Here is a 5,650-nt window from a genome sequence, read left to right on the forward strand (position 1 = left end):
TGACAGCCACCCCGGGCTCTGGAAGAGGCGGAGGTAAAGAAGGTGGCGGCGGGGGGACCCGTAGCTCTCTTCCCACCACAGCACAGGCGCCGCCAGCGGGCTTGCTTTGCTGAACACGGGGGCGACTGACACTAGTTTGAGTGGCCACGGCCGGCACAAACTACCGTCAGTCGCTCTGTGCTCATCAAAACAAGTCTGCTAAAAGGGCCACAGTTCCCCATTCCTGTTCTAAAAAAGCATCAAGGAGCGAGACCACATGGAGATACTGCTCAGCACATGCTCAGCCCCACTAGCTAGTCCCAGCGAGTAACATTAGGCAAAGGGGCAGAATAGCCTGACTTTAACTTGCTTCTTTGACAACTCTTCTGTCCCGAAGAACAGGAGAAAAGAGTCTGGAATTTAGCCCGCCCACCATCCTTCTGCATTACAGGAAAGCGATAATAACGCACTGAGCATTAATCTCGTGGAGCCTCCAGAGAACACCAGGGCTACGGAAGGAGGCAAAAGACGCTCTGAAGCAAATCACCTTTCTCCTCTCGGCACTCACCATTGCTGCGCTCAATATTAATCGATAAGCCAGGCTGAAGGCACTTGTAAATGTTGGAATCCATACTAAAACTGCCAGAGAAATCTCAAGACGCCTGCAAACTAGCCCGCTACCGCACAAGAGCACTCAACCAACTGCCGCCGTTTTGAATGGGGCACGCCGAAAAGGCTGCCGGGAAACAACGTCTGTCCAGAGACTTCGACGTTTGCAGAACTACATCTCCCAGCATGCAGTGGGAGCTCCTCGCATTGTCCATTTGAATATTACATTTCCAAGAGGCTTGGGAGCAGAAGATGGTAAAATCGATTTAAATCTGATGCAGACAGTTCAGAAAGTGGTAGTCCTTCTCAGGGCGGCCCGCCCAACTCCGCAAAGGGGGAGAAGGAGAGGAGGGCCGTCTCCTCCCCCCAGCTGCCCTACTGTGGAGGGACAAAGGCTAGTGGAGGAGGCGGGGCGGGGGGGAAGACAGCAGCCGGGAGGCAGACCTGGCGGCTATGCACTGGTCTGGGCGGCAGAACTGGGAGGGGGCAACAGGGGTTGCCGGCATCACAGTGCGAGTCACTCGGCGCACCCCGCTGCGACTGGCGGGGACAGTGATGAAAGCTTGGGCTCCGCTCCTGCATCTGGGGCTGCAGCTAACGGGGGCGGCCAAGTGTTTTCCTCAAAAACAGCACTTCTCATGACCTCCCGTCCCTCCCCGCAACTCCCCAGATTTTGGAAGCTGGGTGTGTGTGAAAGGCGGGCATGAGGGGGGAGGAAAGAAATTGCAGACACCGGCAGCGGAGAAACAACATTGCTGTAGCAAACAGAGCTGGCGAATGGGTTTTCGCTAGAGCAATGCCAATGTTTCTCCACTGCCGGTGTCTGCATTTTCCTTCCTCCCCCCGCACCCCCGCCTTCCACACACACCCAGCTTCCAAAATCTGGGGAGTTGTGGGGAGGGATGATCTTCTTCCCCTCTCTCAGGTTGCCCGATCCCCCACCCTCAGTTCCTCTTGTGAGTAGCTCGCAAGGGAAGGCCTTCCCTTGCCTTGCTAAAGGCCACCGCCGCCCACTGGAAGCGGCGAAGCCTCCCAATTCCCACCAGCACCACCGGAGTTACTCACCAGGGCAGTGCAGCAAAAGCAAATGGCGAAGGCGAAATGAAATGGAGACTTGTGAGAGTCGTGACTCGCGCGGCGTGCTTAAGCGGACTCCAGCCAATCAGTGAGCGGCAGGCTGGGCTGGCTTAGATTTTTAGTGTAGATAGAATAGATGGGGGAACAGAACGAGCGAGCTAGCGGCAGCTGATGATGGGCGGGGGAGCCAGCGAGCGCCAAAATAAAGCGGGGTTTTTTGAGAACCGGGCGGGACGCAGGAAAAAAGATGAAAAGTCGTGCCTGTCCCGCCAGATGCGGGACGTCTGGTCACCCTATTTATATTGCACTATAAGCTGTTTACTAAATATAACTTTTATCAGCGAAAAACAATTAATGAATTAGGAGTAATCACAATCCAGAGAGTATTTTAGACTTTTTTGTGTGGGGAATCCAATTACAGAGTTTGTTGGAAAAAAACAAAAAGTGGAAAAAAATAGCTTGAAAACTCCAATTTTACCTTCATTGTTTACAACATGGTCTGGTTTTAGAAACAAACTGGAATTAAAAATAGTCCATTACTATCATGGTAGAAAAGAGGAAATGAAACTATAGCATAATCTTTCTAAATATCCAAACTGCCATATAGATATTGAGGAAACATTAGGAAGATGCCTCCCCTTCTCACTTTGGACACTGGGGGGCAGTGTTGTCACATGAAACTCCATGGCCTCTGCACTCAGTGGGGGATGGGGAGGGAATAAAACAAGTGTCATTAGATATTCTATCATTTCTGAGACATGATTTTTTTTTATTACTGTTTCCACAATAGTAAACTGAAATCTCTCAGGAAAATTTCACATGTCAGGAGGTTATAATCCTCACCGTAAAGCCCAGAATTTTTGATAAAATGATGTATCATTTGTGTTTGTATCCAGAGGAAGCTTCTAGAATGTATAACGGGGCCTCAGACCTTTGCTGAAAATGAAAACTACACAAAGGGACATTTTAACACACACACACACAGACACACACACACACACACACACACACACCAGGGATGGGTTCCAGCAGGCACTACTGCCGGTTTACTCGTGGACATGCTGTGCACGCATTTGATGTGTCCTGTGCACGCATGTGCAGTACAATAAAAATTGTTTTGCACATGAGAGGAAATGAAAAACAGGCTGGTGCTTCTTGTGATGCTACCTGGAGAACGAGTTCAGGGGAATGGCAGGCCTGGGTCACTGCCAGTTCCAGACAAACCATTACCGCTTCAGCCAAACTGGTCAAAACCGGTAGGAAACCATCACTGATAAACACTCACCGAGAGTATTTATTCCTCACTGTGAAGCCATGGCTGAGTTGAACACTAAATATAATCCAACAGTGTGCAGTGGCAGCTAAAAAAGCCGATGCAATCCTAAATTGCATTAACAGAGGGCTACAATCAAGATCACATGAGGTAATAATACCACTCTATAAAGCCTTAGGGAACATTGCATCCAGTTTTGGTCACCACACTACAAAAAGATGTTGGGACTCTAGAAAGAGTGCAGAGAAGAGCAACAAAGAGGATTAGGGGCCTGGAGGCTAAAACATATGAGGAACGGTTGCAGGAACTGGGTATGTCTCATTTAATGAAAAGAAGGACTAGGGGGGACATGATAGCAGTCTTCCAATATCTCAGGGGTTGCCACAAAGAAGAGGGAGACGAACTATCCTCCAAAGCACCTAAACATAGAAGAAGAAGCAATGGGTGTAAACTAATCAAGGAGAGAAGCAACCTAGAAATAAGGAGAAAGTTCCTGACAGTGAGTGCAATCAACCCATGGAACAGAAGTTGCCTTCAGAAGTCGTAGAAGCCTCATCATTGAAGGCTTCAAAGAAGAGACTGGAACTGCCATCTGTCAGAAATGGTGTAGGGTATGTTCTATCTTAAAAATATCTCCTTCTAAACTTTTTATTGCACCTTCACAACCTCTCCTTTTGAACCACTTTTGAGAATTTCTGAAATTTTGCAAGTCTTTGTTTTAATTATTCTAATATGAACCTGCTGTTTTTCCTATGAAATTATAGGTTAAAGAAAAGGAGGATCCCTTTGCTTTTATTAAGGGTGGCATGTTATTTGAAAATCAGCTATATAAACTGTGAGATTAATGCACTGAGGGACCTCTTTATACCAAGAAATATGTAAATGATGGCATAATTTCCCCTTTAAATGAGCCAATTGAATTCGTTTTTCAGGCTATAACCAACCACACAAAGTTTGTGAACTTTCCTCAATACATTCCTATCTGTTCCTTTCATTGGTTACGGGGAGCAAAAGAATGATCCTGTGGCTGAATTTGGTGCCCTTGTTAGTGTTCCTTCAAGGTAATTTCCCCCCCCCACCATCTTTAAAGAATTTCTTTTTTTTTTAACAGAACTTTTTTATTTTTCTTTAAAAAAAACACAAATATGTCATCATTTGTCAATCATTAAGACATTAAAGTACAATTTTTTTTGTTGTGTGTACCCCTCCCTCCCTCCACCCCCCCTCCTCCTTCCCCCCCCCGACTTCCCAGAACCCGTACACGGTATGGATTTTTAACTAACACAGTCTAAAATCTATTGAGAAAAAAGAAATAAAGAAATTAATGACATTCTAGATTGACCTTAGCTTCTTCTTACTGAACTGACTTTTAACAGTTTAAATCATTTCTGATCTTAAGCATAGGCTAACTGGAATTTCTTAGTCCCGTATTTATTTTGTATATAGTCAATCCATTTTTTCCAGTCTCGTTTATATCTCTCATTTGAATGATCTTTGAGATATGCCGATATTTTAGCCATTTCAGCTAAGTTTGTTACTTTCAATGTCCATTCTTGAATTGTAGGCAAGTCTTCCTTCTTCCAATATTGCGCCACCAACAGTCTTGCTGCAGTTATCAGGTGCAGAATCAAATTGGTCTCTACCACTGTAAAGTCAGTACATATACCTAGTAAAAATAACTGAGGAATAAACTTTATCCTTCTTTTAAAAACATTTTGCATGACCCACCATATTTTTATCCAAAATGCCTTAACCTTTTGGCAGGTCCACCATATATGATAATATGTAGCATCGAGAGAACCACACCTCCAACATTTAGGCTGTACATTCGGATACATAGAAGCCAACTTTTTAGGATCTAAATGCCATCTATAGAACATTTTGTAAAAATTTTCTCTCAGATTTTGAGCTTGTGTAAATTTCACATTTCTTACCCAGATTCTTTCCCATTTATCCAACATTATTGGTTCCTCAATATTTTGAGCCCATTTTATCATACAATCTTTAACTAATTCTGTTTCCGAATCCATCTGTATTAATACATTATATATCCTCTTTATATGCATTAAGCTTTGATCTCTTATTTGTTTAAACAGATTATCCTCAACTTGAATAAAACCAATTTTTTGATCTATTTTCCACCTAGCCTGTAATTGCCCATACTGGAACCATGTTTGAACTACCTTCTCCTCTTTTAATACCTCTAAAGATTTTAATTGTAATACCCCCCTTTCCGAGGTAAGAAGCTGTCTGTAGGTAATTCTGTCCTGTTTTTGTGCTGTATTCATATTTTCAATTGCGTGTCTAGGAATTGCCCACATGGGTATCTTGTCATTTAATTTATATTGGTATTTCTTCCAGACCCGCAATAAAGCATTTCTTAAAATATGACTTTTAAAGTTCTTATCCAATTTTTTGTTGAATAACAGGTAAACATGCCAACCAAATACCAGATCGTGTCCCTCAATGTTCAATATTCTATCATTGGTTAAGTGAATCCAATCACTAATTACAGATAATGCCACTGCATCATAATATATTTTTAAATTAGGTAGTTTCAATCCTCCTCTCTCACGTACATCTTGCATTATTTTCATCTTTACCCTCAGCTTCTTTCCTGCCCACACAAATTTGTTGATACCCTTCTGCCATTCTAAAAGGTTCGCATCTTTTTTAAGTATAGGTAACATTTGGAAGAGAAATAAAAATTTT

Source organism: Thamnophis elegans, unplaced genomic scaffold (genome assembly GCF_009769535.1).
Source record: "Thamnophis elegans isolate rThaEle1 unplaced genomic scaffold, rThaEle1.pri scaffold_175_arrow_ctg1, whole genome shotgun sequence".
Classification (NCBI taxonomy): Eukaryota; Metazoa; Chordata; class Lepidosauria; order Squamata; family Colubridae; genus Thamnophis; species Thamnophis elegans.